This window comes from Mesoplodon bidens, assembly GCF_964165515.1.
Source record: "Mesoplodon bidens genome assembly, chromosome: 3".
Lineage (NCBI taxonomy): Eukaryota > Metazoa > Chordata > Mammalia > Artiodactyla > Ziphiidae > Mesoplodon > Mesoplodon bidens.
The window spans coordinates 135,422,247-135,438,193 of record NC_138178.1 but is presented as its reverse complement, the minus strand read 5'-3'; the positions used below and the strand labels follow the sequence as shown (position 1 = coordinate 135,438,193).

The window sequence follows — 15,947 nt, the reverse complement described above, 5'->3', positions numbered from 1 at the left end:
AAAGTTCTCAGTTCTTGCTTCACTATGTTTATATTTATGCTCTTCAATAGTCAGGCTCCAAACAGTCTCCATCTGCCCACGAAGAGCACCACGAAAATTACCTAATTTTTGGAAGGAATTCCATCTTTCCTTCCCAGCTGGAGGACAGCTGTCAGCTTTGGGAGGACTTCCAAATGGAGAGGAATTGTGTGTAACCAGTCAGCTGCACAAGCAGCGTGAATGGACTGGAGTCGGAAAACAAATGTATTTTGTCGTCCTCTGTTCTTTTAGAATTTCCTCCCTGGGGAAATTCTTCCTTCACTTCTGGGTGAGCTTGCAGCCGTCCCATGACTTTTCTGCTCATTCTCGTGGTTGCATTTCATCATCAAATACAATCTTGTTTCAGCAGTTAGTGTCCAGACAACTCCAAGCTTACTCTCTCTTGTGCCTGGCCTGGATTTTCGGTGAGAGTCTCCGCGGATGCAGGCTGACCCCAACTCTGACACTCTTCCTGTCAGCAGGGACGTTCTTCTGTCTGTCTCCTCTTACCTTTTTCTGGAGAGATGCTATTAAGCTCTGGGTGATTCTTTGAGTCCTCACTCTCTTGACATGAGGGGAAGTGACCTCTTCTCCAAAGAAATCTCCTCCCTGAAACTCTTTTAGTCTTTAAAAGGCCCGTTTATACCTTAAGTACAGCAGAGGTTAGATTTAAGAGTCATATAACCAGCGTTTGGAGTATTTCATTGAAAATTTGGATGTTGGTCTTGGACTTCGCTCTGGAATATCATACTACTGTATCCTGGTGCCTCGGTTGAAACTTCCAATTCAGAATCTTATTACATATGATTTCTTAAAGATTGTTCTCCTCTCCTCCCATGAAAACTCTTTCAGGTCAATGATGAGGAAGGGTAAGTGCATTAAAATGAGTATGGAGTGGGAAAGTCGCATCATCTGTTTATCACACGACTGTGTAGTTTAAAACAAGCTCTCTCGCGTTTTTCAAAGCTCAGACTGAAGTTGGTAAACCTGTAAAGGTTTGCAGTCAAAGGGGGAATCCTTTTCATAATCTCTAAAACTAGGGAAACATGCATAAGGATCTTTTTTTTTTGCGGTACGCGGGCCTCTCACTGTTGTGGTCTCTCCCATTGTGGAGCACAGGCTCCGGACGCGCAGGTTCAGTGGCCATGGCTCACGGGCCCAGCCGCTCCGCAGCATGTGGGATCTTCCCAGACCGGGGCACGAACCCGTGTCCCCTGCATCGGCCGGCAGACTCTCAACCACTGCGCCACCAGGGAAGCCTGAGAGAGAGGGTTGATTTTGTACAGAGGTACTCTATGGAGGCCATATGGCACCTATTCCTGGATTGTGGTCCGGGAAGCCAATTTTCCCCACTTAGGAAGTTGACTTACCGTTTATGATAATTATAAGCAATTGGAGAGGCTATAAATCTTAGAAAAATCTGTAGCGGTTACAATTCAAGGGTAACATGATCATTTGGGCTCTAGCCTTTTTCAACACAAATTTACCATTGAAGAAGAGTCAAATTTTTAAAAAATTGACTTTATTGAGGTATAAATTATATATGATAAACTGCACTCAGTGTATGCAATTCAACGAGTCTTGACAGTTGTCAAGATGGAGGCTACACTCATGTGGGCTCCATCTCACTGAAAATGCAGAGTATTTCCATCACTTCCCTGTTGTCCCCCCAATGATTCCTCATGCCCTTTGCAGTCTGTCTCTCTCTCCCCTTTACAGGATTACTGTCCCCAATCCCAGTAACTACTGCTCTACTTATATTACTACAGATTAGAGTGCATTTTCTAGAATTTTATATAAGCAGAATCATATAATACATACCTTTATGTACCTGGCTTCTCTCACTTAGCATAATGATTTTGAGATTCAACCATGTTGTGGTCTGTATCAGTAATTTATTCCCTTTTTATGCTGGGTAGTATTCAATAGTATGGATATACCACATTTTGTTTATCTAGTCACCTGTTGATGAACATTTGGGTTTTCCCCAGTTTTTGGCTAATAGCAGTTACATTTTAAGGTGTGTAGGGTATGAGGCACAGGACAAATAGCCCTATTGTCCCCCTGTCCTGCCTCCTGATTCCAGCCTCCATGCATGGCTAAGGTTTCTTAAATTAGTGATACCAATTTAGTGATTTGCTATGCTTTTAAAAGTGATTTCCCCAAGTCCTCAATTTTTATTTCATATCAGGTTTTTCCTTTTCATAAAATTTACCATTTTCCTGGTTGTCTCCTAACTTTTACTGCCACTTCTTTTCCTGATATCTTCAGTTTGCCAACATATTTTTAGCATTGTAGTTTTCATGGGAACCAAAATAAGGAACAAATCTTTCAAGCCCTTCCTTTTTTTCCACTGTGGGAAGACTGGGTTGGAGTAGTAGTGTATGGGTCTAGGATTTTATTAGCTCACCAACTTTTTCTTGGAGGGACAGGAGTATTTCCTAATAACTCAAAATGAGTGACAACTTCTGGATCAATGTTAATTGATACAGTTTCCTAAATGTTCTCAGGTCATGTGAAATAGAGGGAAACCTCCCCTATTTGTGATGGATTTTGTGGTACCAAGAATAACAGCTCCCCAAAGATGCTGACATCCTGATCTTTGGAACCTGTGACTATGTTATCTTACATGGCAAAAGGACTTTGCTGATGTGATTAGGTTCAGGATCTTTTTTTTTTTTTAAGAAGATGTTGGGGGTAGGAGTTTATTAATTTATTTTTGCTGTGTTGGGTCTTCGTTCTGTGCGAGGGCGTTCTCTAGTTGTGGCAAGCAGGGGCCACTCTTCATCGCGGTGCGCGGGCCTCTCACTATCGTGGCCTCTCTTGTTGCGGAGCACAGGCTGCAGACGCGCAGGCTCAGTAGTTGTGACTCATGGGCCTAGTTGCTCCGTGGCATGTGGGATCCTCCCAGACCAGGGCTCGAACCCGTGTCCCCTGCATTAGCAGGCAGATTCTCAACCACTGCGCCACCAGGGAAGCCCTAGGTTCAGGATCTTGAGAGGGAGAGGTTATCCTGGATTTTCTGCAAAGGCTCAGTGTGATCACGAGTGTCCTTATAAGCGAGAAGTATCAAGTCAGAGTCAGAGAAGGAGATGTGATGACAGAAGCAGAGGTCAGAGTGATGTGGCCATGAGCAAGGAATTCTGGCAGCTTCCAGAAGCTGGAAAAGGCAAGGAGATGGATTCTCTCCTTGAGCCTCTAGAAGGAACACAACCCAGCTGACACCTGGATTTTTAGTCCCTCAAGACCCATTTTAGACTGTTAACGTCCAGAAATGTAAGGTAATAAATTTGTGTTGTTTTGAGCCCCTAAGTTTGTGCTAATTTGTTACAGCAGAAATAGGAAACTAATACAGATTTCAATAAGTATTTCATGAGCAGCTTCATTTTAGAAGTAGAGCTTGCGTGGCAGCTGTAGTCTGAGTGTGAGTGTTGTAAACTTAACTATAGTTTTTTCTTAATGAATCACTAAAAATGCAAAGCTTGAGACCTTTACGAAGTCATCCAGTTTAATATAATTATACTTTAATTGGCCATCTTATTCGTTCCTATTTTTAAGTGGGTTCTTTTTATTTATATACTATCACACCCTATTTTACAGCATGAAGGGTATTCCAAAGCAAATGCTAAAACCCACAGAAACCTTTAAAAAGGAACAGATTGAAGTGGGTAGCTGGGATTGGCCAGAAATAATACATACTCTTTGAACAGATTATCGTTTCATTTTCTGTGAAGTAACAAGAGCAGAAAACTTCGATGACTTTCTGAGGCAAAGCAGTAGATCCATGGCTTAATTTTGTGCGCTTCTGTTTTCTGTATTGTCACATACACATTGCCTGTAAAGCTTTGGAGAGAGAGAGCCCAATTTCTTGATCTTGCTGTTGGGAGGTGTGATTGTGGACTGAACTATAGAGGACAGAGAATCAGGAGTGAAAGTTCCACGTTATGACTGAGGTGCATTGATTGGTAAAATGCTAGTAGCGTATAGGAAGCTCTTTATTTACGTATGCAGAATCAATTTCTTTTCTGATCTAACAAGTTTATTTTCAAATTTATTAGCAAGAACCTGTACAGAGAGCAGATACTGTGACCCCCCACACTACTTCTTATCCTTTCACTATAATAAATCACACGATTATTCTTTTAAAAGTATAAAGTCAATATGGACAGAGTTGAGTCAACATATCCTTTTTTTTTTTTTTTGCGGTATGTGGGCCTCTCACTGTTGTGGCCTCTCCCGTTGCGGAGCACAGGCTCCGGACGCGCAGGCTCAGCAGCCATGGCCCACGGGCCCAGCCGCTCTGTGGCATGTGGGATCTTCCTGGACCGGGGCACGAACCCGTGTCCCCTGCATCGGCAGGCGGACTCTCAACCACTGCAACACCAGGGAAGCCCAACATATCCATTTTAATGTTTAAACATTTGCAATGTAATTAATGTCTGGTGATTCTTTCCTCTGTGCATTCTGTATCTGCTAGGATGCCTTTCGCTACACGTAGCAGAAACCTTAAATTGACGTAAAGAGTAAAGAAATATATTTTCTCTGAAAACAAGAAGTCCAGAGATGGAGCTCCTGGGTCAGTTGACTCAGTAGCTCAGCTGTCATCGGTGACTCATGTTTTTCCACCTTGCTGCACTGTCCTCCTTGGGATGTTCACTTTGGCCCCAGGCTGGCCTCTGTCCAGTTGCACTGGCTGAAGCAGTTTCAGATGTCACACCTAGACAAGACATTGTTCAAAGAAGAGGACTGCCTTTTTATTGTGTTTCTTCCTCAGGAGCGAGGAAGACTTTCCAAGAATCCCCCAGTAGAATTCTCACCACTGATTGGCTGGGATTAGGTCACATGCTCATTTCTAAACAATCATTGGCAAGGGGAATGTGATCACATGACTGGTGGAACGGCTGGGGGCATGTGTCAATCACTATACCTATCTATGATTTCTGTGTTTTTCTGTTTATTTCTCTTGTGGCTGGTTCTTATCCATGTTTCTTTTATCTTCCAAGAATCCTGTGACTAATCTTGTTAAACTAATATATTTATCTTAAATATGTTTTGAATTCATGAGTTCTGGATGAGGGCCTAAGGGTGGTGGTATTGTTCCAAGAAGAGACCATGTTTTGGCCACTTTATGGTTTGATTGATGTTCTGAATAGATAAGGCTTCCAAAAGCCATCAATTAGTTAAGTGCAGAATTACTATAGCTGTCTTCACATTTTTTTGAAAAGCCTGCATCTAACATTGGGATGGGCTCCTCATTTAGGAAGTGGAATATTTTTCTCTGGAGGTCTTTAAAAAACGTGATAAATATTCAATTAACAGTATAGAGATGTTTGTGGAGAGCAGAAGAATGAAGAGCATTCATGTTTCTAGTTTTTCACCAGACATTCATAGAGCACCTACTAAGTGTGTGCTATATGTTGTGGAAAGAGTGAGGGGTTGACCTGTAAAGAGATAAATTACCATGGGGCAGAGAATGGTTCTCCAGATGTGAGGCCAGTGGCTGAGCACACAGTGGGGAATTGAATCATCATTTACAACCGGGGGTTTCTTTGAGTGGGCAGCCATCTGTGGGGTGTGACTTCGGGAGTGCTTGTGTGATCTCTAATTTATATCCCCCTCCCCATTTTAACATGGTTCTTACTCTTCAATATTAAGAGCCTTCCTTTGGATTGCAATAATGTATCTTGAGAAGGCCTTACAAAAATGCACATCTGCTGTCTGGATAGGATAACCCATAAGATGTTATCATGGATTTATTATTATTTATCAGGTTCATTACCTGGTGATTTAGGATGATTTTAATATGAAAGAAAGAGAATGTGTTTTGAATTGATAGAAAGGTAGAATGAACTGCAGGCAAAGGTGAGGGGGTTCGGCCTTAGAGAAACTGAGCATTGGTCTGTGAGAAAGTCAGAGCCTTCGTCCTCAAACGTGTCAACTCTTCTCTTTCTTCTCCCCATCATCCTTCTCGTTCTTTTAGAACACTTAACATGTAGCTAAGACTGAACACTTAAATATAGTGCAACACGGGCTGTGCAGCAAGAAAAAGATGCTCCGTAAAAGACAGTGGGAAGTGTGAGATTTCAAACAACTCTTCACTGCAACAAATGTCAGTGTATTTTGGCATATAACGTGTTAAGCTGTGTATTATGAGGTTGCTCAGGAAGTTGCCGGGCTAACGTGGTTAAATATGTGTAAGGAAGGAGAAGGAAAGAAACCTTAATCCAACGTAACCAGCGCGATGTGAGTGGCAGATTGGCTAAAGCCTCCGCACCAGTGGTTCTCACTCTTGGCTGGAACCCCCTGGAGAGCGACACAAGATACTGATACCTGGGTCCCACCCACGGAGCACAGCTGTCCTAGACTGGGTCTGCTGATTGTTCCCTTGGGGTGAGGCAGCTTCTGTTTGTGAAGGGGCTGGAGAAATAGGATTGTCAGAAGTATTCTGTGCTCTATGAATTGAATCTCCATTAGTAAAGATTTACATTGCTTGTAATGATCTTTTGTGTATTGGATTAGTGTGCCTTAAAAAAAAACCCAGCTTTTTACAGTCACATTGAGATTAAAGTCAATATCCATGGTTTAGTTTTCCCAGAAAGTCCATGGTCACATTGATTTCGGATGCACGCAGCAGTAAGTGGCAGCTTGCAGCATGCAGCACGAGCGGTAGCTGGAAGCAAGATCTTAGTTCCCGGACCGGGAGTCCTAACCACTAGACCACAGGGGGCAGTGGCTAGGGCCTGGATCCCTAGTTCTTGCCTGCCTTGTCAAGAATGAATTCAGGTGAGGAGGCAAAAGGTAAAGAGAAAAGTAAAAAGTTTATTGGAAAAGCAAAGTACATGCAGAAAGATGCATGGGCGAACTCAGAGAGAGTCCCGCCTTTGGGAAATGCTTAAATTCTTTATAAAAGGGCAGTTTTCCAGGTCTTTGTCTTCCTTCTGGCCAATCATCTTGTTTTGTCCCCCCTGGCTAATTTGTCTCAGGACCCTCCCCTTAGGTGCGCATGCACCTTTCAGCCAAGTTGGATCTTGATGTGAAGGCGTCTGGGAGAAGCAAGGCTCACTGTGGCCTGGCATTGTCCCCAGACTTTTGACCTGCAGGGAGCCTTTCTGCACATGTGTAGTGTCTCCCTTGCCCCAAGGATGGGAAGTATATGGCCTCTTGATCCTTTACTCAAACAAGGTCTAGCTCCTCTCTGCTCCTGCCACAACTGTTATCTTAAGGTGTCCACAGGAGAAAAAGCCTGGCTTTTTTACCCTGTTTCAGTTGTTACTTCCATTTTGGAGTGCAGACAGGAGGCTGACTGTAAATGCCTAACCTGGAGCCCACCTATCTCCTATCTCAGGAAATGTAAACAGGAGGCTAGTTGTGAGTGTCTGGCCTGAAGCCCACTTTTTCCTGCTTCATGAAATATAAACAGGAGGCCAGCTGTAAATGTCTTACCTGGGGCCTGTCTGCCTCCTGCCTCAACATGACAGACTTCTAAATCTGTACCATGGAGGTCTGTACCCTGACTTCTGCATCTGGAATGAGTGAGCATCTCCGGATGTGAGTTTCCTTGAGTAGGCACCTGCCAGTTACTTGGAGTTCCTTCCTGTCCTCAGATGGTACCCAGGGTTTCTGGATTTAAGAGTAATGCCATTCACTCTTTCTTTGGAAAGAACTGAATTATTTTTCTGAGACAAGAGGAGCAGAACTCGGGTGTAGACCTCCTTTTTCCACATTAGGCAGGACACACTGGTGCCAAAGTTTAAATTAGAGATTGTGATCCCTGCCTCTCCCCACCTCAGGAGAATGAGTGCTTAAGGGATGTTAGGTCTGTAGAGCAGGATGCCTTCCAAGTCCAATAAATCATTTCTTCATAGATCTTTCTATTTGAGCTGTTGGTTACTTGCAGATTAGCATTAGTTGGGGATTTCTAGGGGAGAAATTTCTAGGGGAGAAAATCCCCATGCCTGTGGTGAAAAATCTGACAAACTCAGGATTTTAGGTTTTAAATGCATTTATTTCCTGAGTTTTCCATTTATTTATTTTTAACTTGTTATATTGTAGGTAGTTTTGTTAGAAGCCATAAATCCTCTTTTTAGCCTGGGGTAGGTTATAAGTAGGTTAAATACATAAAAGTGAATAGACTTCCTTCCTGCTGCCCACTTCCAACCGTGCTCGCAGGTATGTTCTGAGGACACCCGTCTTGAACCAAAAATCAAAAAGATAGCTGGCCAAGGCTAAACGAAACCAGGTTCTGGCCTAAAAAGAATGTAATGTATTCTGGGTCTTTTTCTTTCATTTTGGTGTTCGTGACACTTCTGATGAGCAGTTATGTATAATGGCTACAGTCAAACTTTTATGTTCCTTCCACATAGGAAATGTTAAGTCATTTGGAAGGAGGAAAGGATTGATGGCATGGATGATTTTGTGGGTTGTGTTAAATTTTCTTTTTAGGACTGACAGTTAATGATTTTTCTCAGCTATATGTAGGACTTTTGCACCAAGAATTTCAGGCAGACTGGAATTGAGGCTTTGAAATTCATTAATTCCAAGAGTGGTAGAACTCAGATCATTCACACACACACACACACACACACACACACACACACACACACACACACACACACACACACACACACACACACACACACACACACACACACACACACACACACACACACACACACACACACACACACACACACACACACACACACACACACACACACACACACTTCCCTTTGCCCAAGTCAGCTGTGGGACACTGCAAATTCCCTTATTCTCCTCCAAAGATTTCTTTTGAAAAAACTAGTGAGGAGTCAACTCTAAGTCTCAAACGCTAATGAAGGAAACTCGTAGAACAGAGTTAGTGGAGAGCACAGTGGCAGCCACAGCCCGGTCTGCAGCCAACTCCCCTATGCATAAAGCTTCCCTGGGGATGTTCCTGTGTGGAGGAAGGGAAATCAGTCTTGGTTGTTAAAACATTGATCTTTGTGCAGCTGGGTCTCTCCAGTACTGTAGTAGTAGGTTCTGTGTGATCTCAAAGAACTGCCAACCTCTCAAACTGGCCTCAGGAAGCCAGAGCTATTTTTGAAATTCAGAGGATTGGTGGTGCGAATTAAAAATACACCACAGCAGAAATGAAGGAGAGATTGAATATAAAATCAAGGAATCAGAGATTTCCAGAAGGTAACTCAGGGATTCAACAGTTCATGGGTAGGAAGCATTTCTTATAAGTGTATTTGTCTCTTTTATACACCCCTGATATATTCAAGGACCTCCGGGATCTGTCTGGGGTCTATCTTCCCTCCTTGTTTCTCTCGACTGCTTTGTCCAAGACCTCTGCCTTCATCGGGCTGTAATCACTGTCACCAGAACATGCATCAGACATGACATGTCCGGACCCGGCATTTTTTTTCCACCATTATTCTTTTTTCCTGGGATGGTCTTCTCCATTTTCTGTCTGTCTGCCCCACACCTCGGCTCTCGCTGAAGCCTTTCCCGGCAACCCTAACTCCCACTCAGTCCTCCCCTGTGAAACTCCCCCAGCCGTTCTTGGCAGTAGGGCTCATTTCCACCCCACTATCTCATTTTGCTTAGGAGTTTTTTGGAAGTGCACAATATCTAGTACTCAGCATTGAGTACTGTTGATTGATTAAAAGGGGTTTCTCTTCCAGCTGGTAGCCATGCTGGACCTGAAACTGTCCAGCACAGTTGGGAGGAGGGATGGGGATGTTTTATTGCGCTCTGACAACTAAACAGTAGTCCCTAATTTAACTATCCTGGATAGCAGTGTAGGGGACAGGAGGGGGCATGTTAAACGGAGTTACTTGGATTTGTGGAAAAAAATGGTAACTGATCAGGTACTGAGGGCTCTCCATAATGCTTATAACTGAGGTGAAGCTTAAATATCACATGACAGGTAGGACTTCATGTGATCTTAACTTTCTCTGGTTCTCTCTACTTACTTCAAAATAGTTTTTACATCTACAAAGCCCTTAGTAATGAACTAATTATAGCATGCCTTCAGGTCATCAACCATAGATAACATTTTGAGGCCAGATTTTTTTCCGGAACATAATCTAATGTTTTATTTTATTTTTTCCAGCTGTATTGAGATATGATTAACATAACATTGTGTGCAACGTGTTTATTTGATACGCTTATATAGTGCAAAATGATTACCATCATAGCATTAGCTAACACCTGCACTGTGTTGAGTAACTACCTTTTCTTTTTTGTGGGCAGCAATCTAACATTTTAGAATGGTTTTTTAGAATGAGCTTGGAGTGATTCTACACCGTTTAATGATCAGACCTTGAAAATGCTGGGCCAGCTACCTTTATTACCTTAGAATCTGAATCAGATGAGAATCAAATGATTGCATTCTCATAGTGATCAATCATTTAAAAAATTTCCAAATAGCTAATTAGGTGGCTTAATAGCGATAAGGCCTTTGATAGCTTCTACCAAAGAATAAAAACAGCCATAGCATCACCTACATGGAAGTGAGAAATTTATTAAACCTGATTTGCTTTGCCACTGGATCATTGCTTCTCCAAGTCAGAGAACTGAGTTGTCTTTTTGTATCTCACTTCTGACTAGAACAAACTTATAATTATAGTATAGTATTTTAAATGTTTTAGGGTTCTGGTTTGAACAAAATTTTTCTCTTTTCATGTCTTTAAGGCCCTTTAAAAGGCCCTGGATAATAGGTTCTTGTATCAAAGGTTTAAAAAAAGTAAATTTGGACTTGTTGATTTAGAAGAGCCTTCTGGAACTAAAGCCAAATATCTCAGCTTCACATTATTCATCTTTATTTCTGTTAATGATCTGTGTGAGATAATAGACTTAATGCTTTCCAGAAGTTGAAGCCCTTATCTGTATTTTCATGATTAAACTATATTGAATTAGAGAATTGGAAAAAAAATCACATTTCATTCATTAGGAATGAATTTCTTATGTGAAAATTCAGCAGTCACTTTTCCTTTGGAGAGCTAAAAAAGGATTCTTGGAACTAAGCCAGAAAATAATCTCTTCATCAGTTACAGTTAATAAAAACATTAATAGGGCACATTATATCTGAGGAGAGTACTTTGAACTAATTTCTTTGTAATCACAATACACTCATAGGCTCAGTTGGGGAATTATTAACATATGAAAACATCTAGTGGGCTCTTCTGGGAATTAAACAAGAAATACAGAGAGGACTGAAAAAAATTTCGGAAATGAAGAAACTGAGTATAAATTGTCCTCTTTGAAAAATACAGAGGAAACAAAGATGATGTTAAAAAGCTTCCAATTATGTTAAAACAAAATTGAGAAAGTAGTGAAAACAGTGTCCTTATCTCTTGATTTGAAGTTACATGATGCTAAATTAAGGTGAATTAATCAAATGTTATAGGTCTGCTGTGTTAAGGATCTGGAATATTTGTAGTCTCCCCAGTTTTATTTGTCTTCCTTAATTTGGATCAGAGAAAGAATGCACTTAACTTTTGCATTTCAGAAAAAAGAGCAATTCAGTAATTTCCCCCTCTCTCTACTGAGATCATAAAAAGAAGATGCTAAATCCTCAAAGCTTAGCTTAGTGATCAGGTGAGGTTGAAGTCAGCCAGTTCATTTCATTTCAGCATTTGAGAATTAATAACCACGGGGTTCTGATTTTCCAACTAAGAACTTTTCTGATTTTCTGTTGGACAGAAAGATATTTTCACAGAATCTGGCACAAAATATAGATATGTGTCCAACAAGGAATGCCTAGTTTCAATTCATGTGAAGAATCTTTAAAATAAACTTTACAAACATCCAGATTATCAAGACCCAGGAAAGGAATTTAAAACAGAGGAGTGTTTACAGCTGAGGGAATTGTGATTTACGCTTTCCACCTCTAAGTTTTCCTTCAGGGCTGAAATCTTTCCGAAATAATGGGATTTGAATTTCAAGCTGCTCCTCTTGAAAGAGGACAGCAACTGTTTGGAACAGGATGGCTTTGATGAATCCTTGGGGATGAATGCTCCAAGTAATGTCAGCAGCTTCCAACAGCATAAGGTTTGATATGAAATCGGCCACAGGCACCAGGGGAACTACCACCTAGGTTTGTTTATCACAAGCTTGATAAAGTATTGCACATCCTGCAGGACCACGGCCTTGGGCTTCTGAGCCCTGCCATGTGGGAAGCAGGTGGGTGATGGAGGCCATGCACACAGAGCTAAAGTGAAGAGCTGTTGCTAGGTAGGCCTTACTATTCAGGGCTGAGCCACAGAAACCACAGATAGTTCTAAAAACAACTCATTTACTTAATCCACTAATGAAAAGGAGGTAGGGGAAAACCATGGGAAAAATCATGATGAGGGGGAAGTTTGTTGTGTTCTATTTTCTTCCTCCTTCTCCCTGGTCATCATCCTTATCATCCTCGCTTTCCACCCTTCCTTTCAGCACTGGTAGTGTCCACCCAGGACTGCCCTGGGATCCAAAGAGGCTTCAGTCTTCTCTTAATCCCTTTCACTATAATCAGAACACTCTTTCTTTAAGAACATGGTTTAAAGACTTTGAGGGACCGTCAATAATTCATAGTTGTTAAAAGATTTATTTTTATTTATTTTAAAATAAATTTATTATTTATTTATTTTATTTTTGGCTGCGTTGGGTCTTTGTTGCTTTGCGTGGGCTTTCTTTAGTCGCAGCAAGCGGGGGCTACTCTTTGTTGCGGTGTGCAGGCTTCTCATTGCGGTGGCTTCTCTTGTTGCGGAGCACAGGCTGTAGGTGCACGGACTCAGTAGCTGTGGCTTGCGGGCTCTAGAGCGCAGGCTCAGTAGTTGTGGTGCGTGAGCTTAGCTGCTCCGCGGCATATGGGATCTTCCCAGACCAGGGATCAAATCCATGTCCCCTGCATTGGCAGGCAGATTCTTAACCACTGCGCCACCAGGGAAGCCCCCAAAAAAATATTTTTAAAGAAGATATAATTATGATTCTTGATATAAATTGAACGTGTCAAAGATTTTTAAAAGCTCATTAATTAATAAAGGAACCAGGCGGATGCCACAACTTGTTCAAAGGAAAGATCAAAGAATCACAAATTTATGTGGAGTCAAGGACTGTTTCAAATTTGGCTCCAACTAAACCATAAAATTTGCAAATCACTTGTGTATTGTCAAATAAACTCTAACTTTTAAACAACAACAACAAAAAAAAACAGACTGTTAAAGTGAATTTACAAGTGGATGCATGACAGACTTTTTCCGAGGGATGAGGACTGTTTCTCCACTGGACAATTAATTTTCTCGTCTAGAGAAGAATTATTTGTATGGCTATCAGTTATCTGCAATTTAAAGAGTTGTGAAAGAGTCCAAAGGCGATTCAGAGCCCTAAAGGGAATCAGATAATTCTCAGGGGCTCCAACACTCCATTAAAAGAATATTCAGTAATGTCTTCCTTATCTCAAAGAATACCTTGTAGCCCTAATTTGTTTGGAAGCATTTGTATTGTAAAAGAATACATGTTAGCTAAAAGAACTGAATGGTAGACTTTGGATAAATGGGGATGTATCTGTCAGGGAAGGTCAGTTGCTGTAACAAACAATTCCAGTCTCAGTGGCTTAACACAGTAGATTTATTACTTCCCCTCTTCACAGTTCCACTGTCACTAGTTACACTTCTACCAAGTGTCTCCACTATCTTCTTAGGCCTATGCGACCTCAGTGAATCCTCTGCATCCAGCCAGGAGGCAGGAAAAAGAGAGAATTTAGGGAAGCCTGCTTGTAATTCCTCAGCCTGGAATGGACTCATTTTCCTTCCACTCAGATTCTATTGGTGAAAACTAGTCATGTGACCCCACCCGGATGAAGGTGGGGCAGATGGTGGTGGTGGTGGTCATGGTGGTTATTGCAGCTTAGCTGAAGCAAAACCAGCTTGGTGACCACTTGCATTTTCAGGGGTATGCTTCCAGGGACACTTCCTCTAGGAAGGCAAACCCCAGAGAACTGAGGAAAACCCAGTTTTCTATTTATAAATTATTACTAGATCCTTAGTGATGAGCAGAACACAGTGTCTGCTCTCCAGGAGCATATGAGTCATGGGGACGAAAACTCTATAATGTGAGGCAGGAAGTGACATATGCTGTGGAAAAAAATGCTCTGAAAGTACAGAAGGGTGAAATAGTAAATTTCTTTCTTTCTTTCTTTCTTTCTTTATTTATTTAGGCTTCATTGGGTTTTCATTGCTGGGTGTGGACTTTCTCTAGTTGTGACGAGCGGGGGCTACCCTTTGTTGCGGTGCGTGGGCTTCTCATTGGGGTGGCTTCTATTGTTGTGGAGCACGGGCTCTAGGCACGTGGGCTTCAGTAGTTGTGGCTTGCAGGGGTCTAGAGCGCAGGCTCAGTAGTTGTGACACATGGGCTTTGTTGCTCCGTGGCATCTGGGATCTTCCCGGACCAGGGCTCAAACCCCTGTCCCCTGCATTGGCAGGCGGATTCTTAACCACTGCGCCACCAGGGAAGTCCTGAAATAGTAGTTTCAACCAAGGGGAACCATGGAAAGCATTAGAGACAACATGCAGGGAGGCAGTTGAAAGCCTAGAATTTGGAGTCAGGACATCCTGAATTCAAGTCTTCTCTTTGCCGCCATTGACCCTGGACAAATCTTTTACTTCTCTGAGCCTTGGTTTTCCTAACTCTAAAAAAGGGCATCATAACTGTTAGCTCATAGGGTTGTTGTAACTTTACATGTGTAGGTATATACATGCAAAGTGAAGCAGAAGCTCATTTATATGAGATTTTGAAGGTTAGGTCGACTTCAACAGGCAGAGAAGGCAAGGGACCTGGTAAGAAAGACTCCTGGGTTCTGTCCTTTCCTCCGTATTTTCTCAAGGAGCTTGTATACATTGGGAGTTCCCAGTAAGACTATATGTAAGAAGAGGGAATCCACTGCCCAGCACAAATTTGAAGACCTAGATGCTCTTGAGAGTGCAATAGTTGAATTATTTAAAAATCTGACAAGGATTTCTAGTGGCTTTTGCTGATTCATTCTTTTTTTTTTTTTCCAGCATGACCCAGTGGTCCACCCAACAGTCCATTAACCATTCAGTTTTTTTTTTTTTTTTTTTGCGGTACGCGGGCCTCTCACTGTTGTGGCCTCTCCCGTTGTGGAGCACAGGCTCCGGACGCGCAGGCTCAGCGGCCATGGCTCACGGGCCCAGCCACTCCGCGGCATGTGGGATCTTCCCGGACTGGGGCACGAACCCATGTCCCCTGCATCGGCAGGCGGACTCTCAACCACTGCATCACCAGGGAAGCCCTGGGCATACTTTTTATATGGGAGGTTGAGGAAGCCTTACTTGGGAGATTAACAGGTCTAGAGGTCTTTTTAAAAAGGAGTTAGGGGCTTCCCTGGTGGCGCAGTGGTTGAGAGTCCGCCTGCCGATGCAGGGGATACGGGTTTGTGCCCCAGTCCGGGAAGATCCCACATGCCACGAGCGGCTAGGCCCGTGAGCCATGGCCGCCACTGAGCCTGCGCGTCCGGAGCCTGTGCTCCGCAACGGGAGAGGCCACAACAGTGAGAGGCCTGCGTACCGCAAAAAAAAAAAAAGGAGTTAGAATTTTATAGTATCTGCTTTTATTAAAGCTGCAGTTGGTTGGTCCTCTCTGTCCTCCATTAAAGACAGAATTCTCTAGATCCTTAGACTAGTTAGTTTTGGCTCTGCTTTAAAGTTTTTACTTATTTAATTTATTATTGTTATTATTTTACTCTTAATGATAGCGACAAGGGCATTTCATCTCTCTGTGCCTTAGTATCCTCAAAAGTAAAACCACCTGGCTGTTACCTACTGCAGAGGAGGAATGAGGATGGCCCCTGCCACTCTTGGCTAGTGTGTGTAATCTTACTGACAGATCTTCTTACCGTGAATCCAGCTACTCAGATCATTTCCGTAGTTATTATTTGTGCTTCT

The 15,947-nt window shown here is 42.4% G+C and overlaps 1 protein-coding gene across 2 annotated transcripts in view; it reads left to right on the top strand.

The window, feature by feature from the left end:
- ARMH4 (armadillo like helical domain containing 4) overlaps positions 1 to 15,947 on the top strand; it is a 122,956-nt gene that overhangs the window by 39,307 nt on the left and 67,702 nt on the right. The window lies entirely within an intron of this gene.